Source organism: Typopeltis vanoorti, chromosome 3, assembly GCF_054136105.1.
Source record: "Typopeltis vanoorti isolate ZY-2024b chromosome 3, IOZ_Tvanoo_1.0, whole genome shotgun sequence".
Lineage (NCBI taxonomy): Eukaryota > Metazoa > Arthropoda > Arachnida > Uropygi > Thelyphonidae > Typopeltis > Typopeltis vanoorti.
In genome coordinates this window covers 123,752,844-123,770,245 of record NC_143551.1, presented here as the reverse complement: position 1 = coordinate 123,770,245, position 17,402 = coordinate 123,752,844, and the positions used below count along the sequence as shown (strand labels likewise).

General features: G+C 34.8%; 1 protein-coding gene across 5 annotated transcripts in view; it reads left to right on the top strand.

The window, feature by feature from the left end:
* The window catches only part of LOC150108537 (uncharacterized), a 284,792-nt gene that overhangs the window by 161,504 nt on the left and 105,886 nt on the right, over positions 1–17,402 (top strand). The window lies entirely within an intron of this gene.

Below are 17,402 nucleotides of genomic sequence, written 5' to 3'. Positions count from 1 at the left end.
AGCCTTAACAGTACCAATCAACATCTACTATTCACTTCATTCAAAATGTGACTTGGTACAACATTGCATCATCATCACTAAAGAACATAATTTAGCTGGCCTTGGTGGCCATTTAGTTAGTATTCGATCAACTGGCTGTGGGTTTTTGAATCCATCATTGGCATGAATGTTTGTTGAATATCTTCAGAACATACATCAATTACATTTGAAACCTACTTATTGGAAACCTGAAGTGGTTTGAAAAGTTCCATGTTTAGTCTTTAAAACAGGGTTTTCAGATTATTTAATTCAAAACCTGTCCACAATACAGTTCTAATGTATTATATAATGTATTATTATTATATTATATTTAAATGGCAGAAATATCAAGAGATTTATAGAGCTGAGATCAAAAAATAACATGATGTTCAAGGTAAGAAACAAGAGTTTAATGAGAAAAAGAGGGTAATGATAAAATTTTGTAGGGTGATTCTATGCTTAGAGGAGCACAACAAAAATGGGACAAAATCTTGTTTTCCTGGTATGAAATGATGTTCCATCACATGCTGCTTCAGCATGTGATGGAACATCATTTCATACCAGGAAATGGAGGAGACTTGGGGGTATGAGAGTATTGGATGTTGTCATAGGATCTGAATGGTTATCTGCCTATAACCAAAGTGGCCATGTTGCATCTGATTAGGGGGAGTAAACACATGGTCTTGACTTGGAAGGTTGCTAAATGTGCAATTTTCAGTCAAGAAGGGGGGGGGGGGTATATGTGGAACTAAAATGCAAGTAATTATTACAAGCTCAGGCAGTACCATTACAAGCAGTACCATTCCATAAAAATCTGCAAGGGAAAGATATTAGCAGTGCCTATGAGATTTTGGTGGGGTATTTGGAAGAAGCAGTATCAGACTATATACTCCAGGCCAGGAGGATTAATCAGGTGTGGGTTAGATGAATGAGTAGTATCATTAAGCAGGAGCTGCAGAAAAAGAAAATGTTGTGGAGGGTATTTAAGGAGAATGGTGACCAACAAGCTCACAAACAATATAAAAGTTAGGAAAGAAATGTGACCACAATCATAAGGAAACATAATTAGATTATGAGAAGAAATTAGCTAATCAAGCCCAAGGAAATACCGAGGGTTCTTTTGTTATGTGGCTAGCAAGAGGAAGAATGACTGCAGAAAAATAACTTTAATGAGTGCCAATGGTAGCAAGATGGCAGAAGCAAATGAAATAGTTGAGTTATTTATTGAGTGACAACTTTACAAGAGTATATCATCCCAGTGGGATATTGCTGTGACAGATGTTACAGGGACTGATGGGAGAACAGAGGTTGATGAATTAGAAGTACTTACGACATTGCAGAATGAATCTCAATGTAAATTTGGCCATGGGATTAGATGGGATAACATCTCACATTTTACAAGAATGTTCTAGATAATTAGCAATGCCTCTGACTAGACTGTTTAATTTAAGTCTGAGCTCTGGCAAAGTCCGAAGGAAGTGGAAGGAGTTCAAAATAATTCTCTTGACTGAAGGTGGCTCTAAGATTGCAGTAGCAAATTATAGACCAATCGATATCGCAGGAGTGGTAGTAAAAGTACTGGAAAAGTTGGTCAAAGAGAGAACTCTGGAATCAGTGGATAAGAATATGATAAACCATAAGTTGCAGCATGGCTTTGTGAAGAGTCAGTAATGCCTTCGTAATTTACTAACTTTTTATAATAGCATGACTGCTGGTGGTGTTGGATAAAGGGAAGAGATACAGAGTGATACTGCTGGATTTTGTAAAGGCATTTGGCAGAATACCACATGGAACTCTTTAGGGGATGAAAGAATTTTCGTGACTGCAGCCGAATGTGGACATAAATTTATTGCCAGCATACTAATAAATTATATTACACAAAAAATGGCTTAAAATTTTCGTACAAATTAAATTGTGATATGTTTTTGGCAAAGGTTACAAATTTCTGAAGGACATAGTTAAGAAATTAATGTACAGTGAACTTACAGAGAACTATGCGGAGAGACATTTCAGTATGAAATATATTCACCCTGAACTGCATTGCAGCTTTCAAAATATTGTACTATGCTTAGCACCAAGTGATTCAGGCAAACTAGCCCACTCTGCTGTGTGCTGGCCACTTGATTCAATTAATATCCTTGGTCTCCAGAAGTATCTCCACTGCTCATGTATGATGTGGTGTGGCATTGTCATCCATAAAAATGAATATTTCACCCCTACCTCACCATGGAACAAGCGAACATGATGTTGAAGAACTTCATTGCAGTATCATTCAGCAGTCATTTCCCTTTTTTTTTTTTCATCAATTGCAGCTCGTTGCATCTATTAAACATAATGCCTCTGCACACCATTATCCCACCACCTCTGTATTTATCCCTTTCAAAAAAATTCTCATGAGAGTAAATAGTACCGCTTTCATACCAGATCAAATGTTGTCTCAAGTTGGAGGAAAGACTAAAATGACTCTCATCTGTAAAGAGTACATTAGCCCATTATTGTCTTGTCCAGTTTTTATAGATACAACACCACTGAAAACATGCTCTACAATAATCTATGAATAAAGGATGCAGACTACAGACCTACAGGCGTATAGGCATACTTGTCATAGATGTCTTGCTACAGTGTTGAGATATCCACATACCCAGGGCTGGCGAAAGCGGGCATGCGGTGCATGCAGGCGCTGCTACGAAGGGGGCACCGGGGCACCGTTCATAAGTTCGTTTTTAAGAAACAAAATTTTTATCATGAAAACAAAAAATTCCTAGAATGATCAATATTAAAATAAATAAGGTCGGATACACTGAATAAAAATTAAAAAAAATTGTATATTGCTGCCTCTTTGATCAGCCAGCTGTTTACAATTTTGCAGTGAGAGCAGGCTAAATGCTTGCCTGCAGAATGTTGTGTTCACTGCAGTCTATCTAAAGTGAAATTGTGAACGGTTTTTATGTGCAGAAACGAATTTTCATACAAAACATTTGTTACTAGTTAACCAGTCATATGGTATGCATCTCAGTAGACTACTGACTGTAGTGCAGTGCGAACTATTATTTCGTCTCTGTGTCGTGTTGTGTAATAATTTCTTGTGGGTATAAAATAGAAATGGAATCAAAAATTAAAAGAAAGTTATCCAGTGCACAAAATCGTAAGCGTCATGCTGTGAAAGAAGCAGATATTAAGAAAAAAACTGGGGCTCTTAATAAATTTGTTAAAATATTAAAATATTCTGATGCAGATTGTAACCAACTCGATACATCAGAAATCAGAGTTGAAGAACCATGCACATCATCCAGTTTGCATGAAAGTACTATTGCAACTATTGAACAAGATAACAAGACGCATAATTTAAGTGAAAAACAGTTAGGAGAAGATTTAGTTATAGTTTACCACAAAACTAACACATTGTTAGTCTCTGTAAATTTAGAAGATCCAGGTGAATGGGGAAATATTGATGAAAAATTACGAGTTTTTTAATTGAAATGGGGCCTGTTCAGAAGAAAAATATAATATATCCCAGAGATACATATGGTCGTAAATTTGGCGACATGTAATAGAAAAATGGAAAACAGGGAGCTCGTACCAAGAACATGGCTCATTTATTCTGAAACTTTAAATTCTGTTTTTTTGCTTTTGTTGCAAACTTTTCACACCTACTGAATCAAGTAGTCTTGTAGAAGGTTATTTTAATAACGATTGGAGAAATGTAAGTACAACTTTACATAGACATGAGACTAGTTTTACTCTCATGAAAAATTTCTTAAAATGGAAGGAACTTGATAAAAATTTAAAAAACAAAACTACTATTGATTGCCAGACTCAAAGCATGTATGAAATGGAAAAGAAACATTGGACGAGTGTTTTAGAATGCTTGATTGAAATTATAAAATTCCTTGGTAGCCAAAATTTAGCTTTTTGCAGATCATCTGATAAATTATATGAAAGGAATAACAGCAATTTTTTAAAATTAGTCGAACTGTTTGCGAAGTTTGATCCAGTTATGGAAAATCATGTTGAAAAGGCTCTAAAACGAAACAATAGAGTACACTATTTGAGTAAAGACAGTCAAAATGAAATATTGGAAACTTTAAGTAATGCAATCAGGGATACAATTTTATTATCAATTCTAAAATCTAAATGTTATTCCATAATTTTAGACTGCACACCTGATGCAAGTAAAACAGAACAAATTACCATTATTATTCACTTTGTTTCTTGTGACAATGGAATTATCAAGATCAGGGAAAACTTTTTAGGTTTTGCAGATATATCAGATTCCACAGGATGTGGTTTATGTGCAACAATAATGGAACAACTGGAAAAATGGAACATTCCCATTGAAGACATGCGAGGTCAAGGATATGACAATGGGGCAAATATGAAAGGGAAAAATATGGGCTCCAAAATTTGCTTTTGAACAAAATTCCTCGAACTTTTTACATGCCATATGCTGCTCATACTCTAAATTTAATCATTAACGATGCAGCCAAAGTGAACGCAGATACAATTAGTTTCTTTGCAATTATTCAAGAAATATACAATATCTTTTCATTCTCTTACAAACGTTGGGCAATCCTTTTAAAGTTTGCAAAAAATGTAACATTGAAACAGCCATCAGAAACACGATGGGAAAGTAAAATTAATGCAATCCGCCCTCCACGATGTCAGTTAGGAGAAAAGTACGATGCACTTTTTGAAATTTTAAATAATTAAAATTTTAATAAAGAAACTCAGCAATAAGGCTGGTAATTGATTCTCAGTACAAATTTCTTGCTCAGAATCAGATACTTGAAGTTTTGATGTCAAGTCAGTGGCAAGTTGAATAACAGGCTGATCAAGTATAGTAGGGCTTAAATCAGTATTTTTCACAGCTTGTTTGTCTATAGATGATTGCATCTTATCAGGTTGTTCTTCTCGATTAGGCACACAAAATCTTCTTGTTAGTTGCCTTGTTCCTGTGCACTCAGAGTTATTGTTTCTTTTAACACGTATTCTTCTATTCAATATGGATATTTGACCTGTGGAAAAGTCACAAGAGAAGTGATGCTTCTCCATAAAATTTGTTCCTAATATTATGTGAGCATTTAAGCTAGGAGAGAAAGGGACTATCAATAGATCTTGATATACACAGAGGTTGATGTCAGGTATATAAATTTGTGCACGAACTTTTTCATATGCTGTAGATCTCGAATTAGAAAGAGTGGAAATTCTTACAGGTCTCCATAAATTGGTGACATCCTTCCATAATCTATCTTTTAACTTCAGGAAATAATGCTTACTGATGATTGAGGCATTACAACCTGTGTCAAATAGAATGTTACAATTATGACCTTTGACACATCCTGTAACCTTCATCATTAACTCTCTTGATCTAGGGAAATTTTGAGCTTTATTATATGTTCTGTTAGAAATATGTCCAAAATTAGAGTTTCTTCTGCTGTTAGAGTAGTTTCTTTTATTAAAGTAGCAATTCCTAGCGATGTGACCAATCTTGTTGCAATTAAAACATTTGGGAGGATCTCCATCATCTCTGAGAAATTTTCTCCTTGTCTGAGCTTGAGGATCAATGGGAATTTGCTGTCGAACATTCTCCAGGGCTTCCACTACTCTATCCAATTTAGCCAATATTGGTTTATTTTGCTTCTCAACCTCCAGTTTGACAACTTTACTAATATGTTCTGCTGTGGGATTGAAATTTTCTTGAAATCCTACAGTCATTTCTGTCAATTTTTTCATTACTTCATCTAATTTATTCTTCATTGGCTGTTGTAATTTTTCTACTTCCTGGTGAACAATGTCTTTTACTTCCTTGAATAATTTCTTGTTGGTTTGTTCCTTCGTGTCGGACATACAGTTTTGATCAATAGGATTCTCTCTAATGATTTTCCTTTCATCTTCTTTCTTTCTGTTCTCTTTTGAGGATTTATTTACTCCTATGGAACAATCAGTTGTTTCTACTATGTTTACAAGGCCAATATTAGATGAAAGGCAAAGGTCTCCAATCATCTGTTCCTTTTCCTTGACAGCTATAAGACATTCCTCTAGTGAGGTTATCTTCTTCTTATAGGCTGTCTCCCTCAGTTCTTGTCTGACACCTTGTCTAAATTGTTGATAAACTGCCCAATCCAAATGAGGTTTGTCTTCATTGGATACATTTAAACTTTCAGAGAGAGTTAGTAGCCGATTGTAGAAATCACCAACACATTCTTTGTCCTTTTGTATAATCCTCTGTAGCTTCCACAAATTTGGTCCAACACTCCTCCGTTTACAAAATTGAGATAGCAAGACCTCCTTAAATTTCTTGTATTCAAAAGTTTCCTTAAGTACAGGAGATGAAAAAAAATATGTCTTAGCTTTACCAATTAGTTTGTTTCTAAGTAATACCAACAACTGAAAGTCTGTCCAACCTGCTGTTTCTCTGAGTTTCTCAACATAAGTAAAAAAAGATAATACATCATCAGAGTCTTCTCCTGAAAATTGGGGAATTACTTGTTGGGGATTCATACTTCTAAAAAATTCACTGTTTTCCATCTCTGAATTGGAAGTAACAGCCATTGTGATAATTGGAGCATCAATTCAAATAATATAATCCTTTAATTTCAAAAAAAAACTTTATCTTTGCCTGATTTCTGATTACAACCAGTTCATTGTGATCTATTCAATTTACCTTTTAAATTTTCAGGGAGCAATTTCACAATTATTATTACCAAGTTAAATTAAATCTGTTAATCTACAGCTGTTAAATTACTTTCTATCAATTAAATCACATCCTGCCGACTGCGCCATTTGTCGTGACGTTCTATTTTCATGTTATGTTCTAAATCCGCCATCTTGCTAAAAGTCACTTTCATAAAATAAAGGAAAACTAATTGCAAATTAATCACTGATCTAAGGGTAGAGAAATTTCTATTATACTGCGCCACTCTATCCTTAGATAAGTCTATATGAATTAGTAAGATTAATTCAAAATTAGTTAGCAGTCTTTTCACTCATTCAGGCCGATGGTATTTATTTTCTTTCCTTCTGGGATTCCCGCTAGATCCGAATTTTTGTGAACGGTGCAGTAAAAAGAAATTCAGGCAAACACAATATTTATATTAACAAACAAAACATTTAATATATGGTTATATAACAAAATACATGTATTCCACTTTTAAATATGATAACTCAGTCAAGCTAGTACATCAGGTCAAGTCATTCACAATAAATCAATCTTCCAAACTTTCACATACAATTTCACAGTTTCAGAATCACAAAGTTCCTATACTCAACTTATTACAATAGAAATTCTTATTTAAACAGTTTCCTTGTGTCTCTCAGCTACACTCTACGATTAACTCATAACAGGCACTAACCACGGTAGATATCATTTCAATGTCTATAGTTCAACTCTCAGCCTCGATGGTAAGCTACAGTTAATGTTACAAACAGCGCAACGGAACTAATACTTAAATCTTCATACACTGAAATAAACTAATGTGACTGTCCTTACCAGAAATAATCTTCAGCACTTCCCATATTTTGTGAGCACACTTTCAATTTGTATTTATCATACTTGCGAAACACATTTATAAAAATTCTCCAAGGTTATAACTAAGCTTTATTAATCGCGCTTCAAAACTCCAGATAAAAACTATAAGGTACATTAATTATTCTTATTTTTCATTCATCAACTAGTTTAACTCCGTACAATTCCTTTTTTCGTAGTATAGAAATAAGTCGTAATTGTAGACTGACTGGATTTATTCAGAATTCTTCTTTGAATGTCCAGTTCTCTAATTATCCGATTACGGCAATAATTTCCTTTATTACTACGGCTGACTTTGCTTTCAGCCAACTATAAGATTCACTTATGAAAAAAATATCTACTCAATTCTTCCCCAAGAACCTTTTAATTACATCTACTTCTTTAGTTTACTTCCTTGCTACCTTATAGTTCCAAAGTTCCGTTCCGACTCCCTACTTACTACTGCGTATCTATTTCTCTCTTCTCCACAAACGCTCCCTTCACACGCGCCCGTTTATTTTCACGCGTCTCCATGACAACCGATAGACGTAAACATTCTCGCGAATGTTACATTACGCTATACAACTACATTGAGTTATTACATAACATTAAGCTTTCACAAAAGGAATAAATAGAATGATCGCATTTCAATAAATGCGCAGTTAAATTACGAACATAAGATTTTATAATACTGATATAACAATAAACAAAATAGCTTAATAATAATTAATACAGAATCTATTTACCATTAACACATTTCTTTGATTAAGCAATTAAATATTTGACATAATTAAGGTAGTTATATAATATCAATTATAATTTATGTTATTTACATCAAATAATATTTACACATATAGTTCTTGTGACGGAAAGTCATGTTGGATTCTGAATCAAACAACATTTATTCTATTTTCTACATAATTAGAATCCAACACAACCATTATGTGCTAAAATAAAGGTCTACAAATTTATTTTCTCTCTTATAACTTGACATGATTTACTTAACAGAATAAACCCTGTAAGTAAAATGCTTCAATGCTTCAAGACAAAAATATGAACATTACACTTGCTCTAGAATCTATCAAAAACTTAAAAATATTCTTACAAGAGTATCGATCAGATACAAATTTTAAAGAAGTTCTAAAACGGCAAAAGAACTGAGTGAAGAGGTGGACAGAGAACAAGAATTTAAAACTGTATGGAAGTGTGACAACAAAAGAAGACACGACAATTTGACTACGAGCATCATGACGAAACACCACAATCGCCAGAAGATAAATTTAGAGTGAATGTGTTTTATACACTTGTAGACATTGCAATGTGTTCGTTAATAGAACGTTTAGAACAACTAAAAATATATTATGATGATTTCAATTTCTTGTATAGATTACTACAAATTAAAAAAAAAAAAAAAAAAAAAAATTTCAAAAATATTTCAAATACAAATAAGATTAAATCACGAGCTATCATATACAAGAGAGATAAACCAAGGGGTCCGACAGGGATGTCCCCTCTCAGAACTCTTTTTAATATCTACTTAAATGAAATAATAATAAAATGGAGTAAAAATTTACATCAAGGAATTAAACTTTCACCTACAGTTAACTTAAACACTCTCCTCTTTGCAGACGACCAAATAATAATTACAAATTCTGAGGATAACTTACAGAAAGCTATTTTAAATCTAAATGAGATATCCAAAGATTATGGTATGATAATATCAACGGAAAAATCGAAAACTATGGCCTTTAAAGGACAAGATCCAGCAAGAACTAAAATAGTATTAGATAACAAGATCTTAGAACAGGTGAATTCATTTAACTACCTAGGATGTATGATCACTTATGAAAATGAAAACGATAAAAACATAAAAATTGCAAAATATTTAAAAATAACAGGAGTAATTAACTCTATATTTAAACCAAACCTAGTTCAAAAACAAACCAGGCTAAAAGTATACAATACATTAGCCCTACCGGTCTTAATGTATGGAAGCGAAATCTGGACAATAAAACAAAAAGACAAACAAAGATTAACAACAGCAGAAATGAAGTTTATGAGATAAACTGCAAAGTATACCCTATTTGATCGCAAAAGAATCGAAGATATTATGAAAGAATTAAACCAAGAACCAGTAATTGAAAAAATAAAAAAATATAAACATAAATGGATGGAACACATTCAAAGAATGAAAACAGAAAGATTACCGAAACAAGCCTTAAAGTACAAGCCATTAGGAAAAAGAAAACCAGGACGTCCTCTTAAATGATTCAACGATGACTTCTAAGGCCGGAACAGGCCATACTAGGCCTAAATCCTTGATACATATGCTGATGATGATGATGATTACTACAAATTAATAACGAAGATTTACGAAAAAATTGAAAAATTTAGAGATTCTCTTGAAGGACGGCGACAATAAAGATGTAAATGCAATAGAACTATTATGTGCTTTCTGGGATATTTTTCGGAAGGATAATTTAAATATTCAAAACCCTTTCGATATTCTTAATTTTATTGTGTCCAGTAATTTATCTTTCCCTAACTTTTCAATTGCTTTAAGAATACTATTAACCTTACCTGTTAGTGTAGTAAGCGGTGAACGTTCCTTTTCCAAGTTGAAATTGATTAAAAGTAGGTTTTAATTTAAAACCTACTTAAGAACAAGTATGTCACAAAAAAGGTTTGTTAGTTTGGCGTTAATAGCTATTGAAAAGATATATGTGCGGAATTAGATGTTAAGACCATTATTTCTAATTTTATGAATATGAAATCAAAAATCCTAAAATTTTAATTTAAAAAAATTTCAAGTATATTTATGTAATTTAATTTATTTTCTGTTATTCTGTAAAGATGTTATTTTTTGAATACTTATATTAAATGTTCTAATTATTTCTGAATTCCTTTCTTATTTTCTCATCTATCTTGAGTTTCTTTTATTTTCCTAAAAGATAGTTCCACTTTTAAAAATTATTAAAAAATTTTACAAGTTACTAAGAATTTAGCAACTTCTAAAATGCAAAAATGTTTTAAACTTTAGTTCAAATAAATTTTAACTTTAATTAAAATTCATTTTAATTTTGTTAGTGATTCGGGTCAGTGAGAAGGCTATAATCCCTGTATCATTATATTCACCGATTAAAGTAAAGTGGCTTTATCAAAATTTGCTTTAACTTTTGAGAATTTTTTGAATATTCGGGTTTTTAACGATTATCCTGCGTAGTCACCCCCCCCCCCGGTTCGTGACATTTAGGGAACCAACATGTGGTTATTCTGTCAAAATTTATTAAAGAAATTTCAAATAATGTAAATTTTTATTATCTTAAAAGAACCACACACACCCGGTTCTTTATAGGAGATGCTTAGATAGACATTGCATGCGGACGGCAAAGACCCTAGCACCGGCTCTGCACATACCTATGTTTGAATGGAGCTGACTTTCAAGTTGACCTGACCTGGTGCATCAGTTACATATCGCCGATAACCAAAAATCTGTCTTCATGCACCATGGTAGAGAAAGGATGCCCTCTTAGGGTACCTCTGGAACACATTCCATTGTTTGAATTGCTGCCCAGAGCTTGGATACAATATTATGTGAGATTCCAAACTCTCTGGCAATATCCGTAATTTTATGGCCTTCTACAAGAGCTTTCCAATAATTCTTCCTCACGTGAAATCAACTAGATGATGTCTTTGAGACATTACAAGACATCCAAGTTTGTAACTTTATTCCTTCATGAAAAGAGCTAGCTTCCTTCATGCACAGTTCCCTTAATGCAGCATTTTGATTTTTATCCTGTTGAGTGTATCCACGTGACCCCTTTTCACGTGATTCAAAAATTTGAATGTGTACCCACTTTCTACTTGAAATTGTCAGTTATACAAATTAATGCATGTGATTCATCTGAATTTTCAGTTGTAATCTTCAGAAATAGTGTTTGTTTATTCTTAGGTTTTGGACACCAGTGTATAACGCTATGCATTATGGGAAGGGCCATTAATCACTGATTTCAGCCTTTATTGAGGTACTGTTAATTTGCAGGTGGTACCTCTTTCCCGAAACTCTGAGTGTTCTACAAGATTTCTCTAAATCTCAGGAGTGACCCAAAAGGATCACTCCTAAACCTCTCGTTAGTGGCTCTATTCAGTGACAGATAAAAACCTTAAATCAAGCAGAACTTTTCTACTCCCCCAAATCTAGCCCAAAGATAAACATTATTAAATTGCAGGAAGGTGCAGGATTACCTCTCCAAGAACTCTGAGTGATCTTGTAGATCACTCAGAGTGGCCCAAGAGGATTACTGCTAAACTCAAGAAACCCTTCCACTGACCAGAACTGCTCTACTTCCTAGGATGCAAGCTAGCCCAAAATCTGTTTGCATGAGACATCTCCAAAAACTAGAGTAATCCCTTGGTTCAATTAGTGACCCAAAGGATTATTTAACTCATTAAGTCTTGACCAGAATTACTCAAGGACAGGAAACTCACTGTTGGCTCCACTCAGTAACATGCAAAAACCTGCCACTGAACAAAGCCTCTCTACTCCACAGGAAGCAAGTATTGTTTAAGTGCCCCCAACCTCAGTGAATGAGTGACCCAGAGTATCATTTGACTCATTAAATCTTGATCACTCAAAAGATACTCAGTGTAGTTCCACTCAGTAACAGGCTGACTCTGCCACCAAGCAGAATCACTCATCTCCTATGGGAAAATATTAATAGAACTGGCCTCGACAAGCTGTCAGTAGATGCCAAGTATCAGTAGAAACCATACCATACTATAGGCAAACATCTAATGGAATTCAGTGATCAAGACCACTCCAACAGCCCATATATAAATAAGAGAAATTCTCCAACAAATCAGGTAATTCAACGCCCCCCCCCCCCACCCAGATTGCTCTAATCTCAGCAAGTGATCTACAGGATCATTTAACTAATAACTCAGCAATGGTTCCATATTCGTTGACAGGTCCATCCTGCCAACAAAAAGAACCCTCAGCTGCGGCTCTTCCCAATGGCCAATGGTAGGCTCATCCCACCACTGAGCAGAACCACTCATATCCCAGGGAAATGCATTCACTTCAATGGCCCCACCTCTGTGGAAACCACTTCAGTGAATTTCTCATTTCAGCACAAGACAATTAATGTGAAATCATTAGCTTCTATATACAAGTCACCTAATCATGAATAAACTTCAACCCAGAGTTCTATTTATTCCAGGAATTTTGCTGTTTTGTATATTTTGAAGATATATTCAAGGAGGGATGTATATTAGAGAATTTTGACAGAATAATTTAAGGATATCTTCAGCTGATTGCTTAGGATTTGTAAGAATTACATGTGGCTGTCCAAATTTTGTAGAAGCTTATTATTATTATTATCTGAGACCTCCAGGGAGTCAAGGATTCATCGAAAGAGGCTATAGATCACCCAAACCAGCTGTCATACCTTCCCTTAAATTCATTCACACTAGATGCACCCACTACCCATAAAGGCAAACTATTTCATTCACTCACTGCTCTGTGAGAGAAAAATCTAGCTCTTAGCCCCTTTCCTGACTGCAAGCAAACTTAACTTTTGTGGATGCCTGTTCTCTCCTCATCTTTCATATAATGAAACATTTCATCAGGCGATATTCTCTATTCAGAAGTGTATATACATTCAGAAGTGTATAGACCTCCGTCATATCATATCAATGTCATATCAATATAATATTTGTAACTCTTCTTTGCACCTTTATCACAGCTGCTTTATCCACTTGAAACCTGGGAAACCAAATCTGTGCATAATAATCCAGGTGCAGACATATTCAAGGCCTTTTAAAGAGGCAGAATGATAAAGAGGCTTTCTTATCCTTACATGTCAAAGTTTGCTTCAACATCACAATTATCCTCTGAGTTGTATTTGCAACTCTTGCTATTTGACTTTTGAACTTCAAATTGCTATCCACCATTACACCAAGATCCTTAGCCTCATCAGCTTCTTGTAGCATTACCCCACTAATATAATATGCCACTGAAAATTTCATCATGGCAATGTGGATAACTTTACACTTACTAACATTAACCTGACAATAATTTTTGTGTACCCAAATTTCCACCTATTAAGATCATTTTGTAAGTGCTGGATCATCCCAGTACTTACAAAATGTAGTAGCATCCCAGATTTCTCTGCCTATCTTTGCATAATCGGCAAACAATTACACATTTCCTGTTAGACCCTTCTTAATGTCATTAATGTATAGATTGAACAACAATGGCCCAAGGACTGAATTTTTTGTTCAGTTTAGATAGATTGATTAGGATCTCCCAGGTTTTTCTCAAATTTACATTTGTACCTGTTTTGATATGTTGTAAGAATTGGATATATTTCTAATTAATTCTGTGAAACATTTTCAAGGCCTGATTTACCATAATTAAAAAAATGATATTTGTTAGCATTCTCCTTTTCAGATAATTTTTTTAACATATGTACCATGTACTATAAGTTACAGATGCACCTGATTTGCAATACCTCCCTTCCTCCTCTCTCCCATGGTCGGGAGAAGGGGGGGGTATACCAAATTAAGTCTGGATATTTAGTTCTGTTACTCTTAATCCACTGGAGATAACAGGACTATCAGTATTTTCAATTGACTCACCTAAGTAGTTCATATAATCAGTTTTATTTTATTCATATTCTTATTATCCCAAACAGTTCTTTCAATATGCTGCAAGCAAGAAAAAAACTGTACACGGCAAAATGATTTTAAGGAATGACGATGGTAAGGAGGTCACTGAATCAGTCGATATAGTGGAGTTACTGAGCAAGCACTTTGCAAAAGTATATCATCCAGGTGGTGACATTGAAAAAATGAAGGAACCATTAGTTTATACAGGAATTGTGATGAATGAAGTGGAGGTGAATAGTCTATTACAGAACCTTAATGTGAATACATCTGTGGGATTGGATGGTATACCGGCACGGGTCTTGCATGAAGCGGCTAAGGAATTATCAGTGCCCTTGACCATGTTGTTTAATCTGAGTCTCGGGTCTAGTTTAGTCCCGAATGTGTGGAAAGAGGGGAAAATAGTTTCACTGCATAAAGGAGGATCCAAGACTACGGTTGCAAATCACCGACCAATCAGCATATCAGGAGTCATTGTCAAGGTCTTGGAGCAAGTAGTCAAGGGAAAAATACAGGAATGGATTGATGAAATTGAGATACTGTACAGGGGACAGCATGGCTTTGTGAAGGGTAGATCATGCCTCAGTAACTTGCTCAAGTTTTATAACAAGGTGACGGCTGAACTGGATAAGGGTAATGGGTTTACAGTGATACTGCTGGACTTGGCAAAGGCATTTGACAGGATACCACATGGAATTCTAATCCGTAAACTACAACATATGAGAATGGATATAGGGTTGGTGAGATGGATAGGTGGGTGGTTGATGGAGAGAAAGAGTAGTTTATTCAGGAGTAGAGTCCAAAAGACGGCCTGTGACTAGTGGTGTGCCGCAGGGTTCTGTTCTTGGACCACTGCTGTTTAATCTGTTCATTAACGATATAGGGAAGAATCTAAGAGGAACAATTCATTTGTTCGCAGATGATGCCAAGTTGGGTAGGGCAATAGTGAATGCAGAAGATGTCAAAATCTTGCAGGATGACTTAGATATATTGGAGTTCTGGGCTAAGGAGAATGGATGTCAATTTAATGTGACAAAATGTAAGGTTATGCATTTTGGGGTGAAACGATTAGCAGCAGTATACTACATTGGTGGAACTGTACTCCAGGAGATTGATGAGGCCGGGGACTTGGGAGTGTTGATGGATAGGGAGATGAAGTTTAGGGAGCACATTGCAAAAGTAGCTAAATCAGCTCATCAACTCACTTGGTTGTTGAAAAATACGTTGATGAGCAGAGACAAGCAAGTTATTGTACCTCTGTACCGAGCCTTGATAAGACCTCATCTCGACTACTGTGCTCAGATTTGGTCACCTAGGTTCCTTCTTGATAGGGAGGAGGTGGAGAGGATCCAGAGGCGAGTGACTAAGATGATAGCAGGTCTATGGAATGAACCATATGAGAACAGGTTGAAGATTTGTGGCTTGCAGCAATTAGTTGATAGGCGGAAAAGGGGGAGATATGATTGAGACATTCAAATTGCTAAAGGGTATAAGATAAATTCAGAGGATATATTTGAGATCAGGACTGGTGGTGGGAGAACTAGGGGACACCTATGGAATCTGGGTAAGAGTGTGGTTAGCAGGAGTGTTAGAACTGGGTTCTTTACTTTTAGAGTAGTAAATGAGTGGAATAAGCTGCCAGAGTCTGTTGTGGGTGCTATGATGGAGTGAGTTCAAGGCAAGGTATGATAGATACTGTGAGAATGTCATATAGTTGTGTGGACATGATGTTTAGGACCTCCCTCGATGAGTCTAAGGACTCCCTGGAGTTGCCCGTAATAATAATAATAATAATTATTATTATTTTTGTTGTTTTATTTTTTATGAGGGGAGGAGGCTCTAGGATCAGCAGTTAACTAAATCATTATTCTGTAATTTGCCATTATGAGTTGTAGTATAACTTGTGTGTCTGCATACATATATATGTTCTCCAGATGATGTAGAGGTTAAAATATTTATTCTAATTAAAGTTATTACTCAAACATGACTTTTTTTTTTGCATAGAAAGTATGCAAAATATTATTATTATTATTATTGTTGTTGTTGTTGTTGTTTAAGAACAAGATACATCCTTAAGAACAAGATTAGAAATCACTTAAAAACTATATAATGGAGATCTCTCAACATCTTTGACTCTTTGAAGAAATGGTCAGACAACGTTTCCACTAATACCAACTTCACTATCCTACACACAAACGTAAGAAGTATAAAAAAAACACTGGCTTACATTGATAACACTGCTCAACTATACCTTGACAAACATAGATGCATTAATACTGACCGAAGTTGCGATAAATTACACAGAAATTTATGCATACAACATTGATAATTACCAAACCTACAACTTTAGACCAAACGAAAGAGGAGGTGGCATCGTGGCATTTATCAAAGAAAAGTACAATGTGACTGAAAAACAAACTCATTTCGAACATGTGGAAACACTAATTTTGGAAATCACAAATAGCGACAAACGTAGTATTAAATACACAATAAACATAATATACAGATCCCCAAATAATAATCCACTCGGCTTTCAGCATGAGTTAGAAGCATAGCTAAGTGGCATCGAACCCCATACAACACATAGGCTCATCCTAATAGGAGACATTAATATAAATACTCTTGACCATGCTTCTTCAACCACTAACACATACCTTGATATACTAAGTCAGTACAACATAAACCCTACCATTAACTCCCCAAAAGAAAAGAAATACTCAACAATTCGGTAACGCAATCATGCATTGATCATATCAACATACGGGGTCCCATTCATACATATACATCATCAGTAATTAACGTCAGAATTGCTGATCACTACTTTGTTTCAACTTCGTTTTATTATGTTACTTATTCCCCCCCCCACCCCCCACCACCACAAAAGTCGACAAAACTCAATCATATTAAAGAGCATTGTTGACAACCTTGTAAAAAATACATACTAATTGCCTACTTAAAATAAATGATCCAGTAACATTTTATATGAGAATTTCCAACTAAAGTTCACAGAAATATACAAAAAAGCAACAAAGCCTATACAAACAAGGTGACAAATAGACAATAATCCATGGATAAATGGAGATGTACTAAATAATATTACTGTAAAAGGAAATCTATGGAAAAAACTAAAAAAGTCACCCAGCACACATTTACAAACATTATACAAAAACACAAGAAATCAACTAACAACAAAAATTTGTAGGGCAAAAAGACA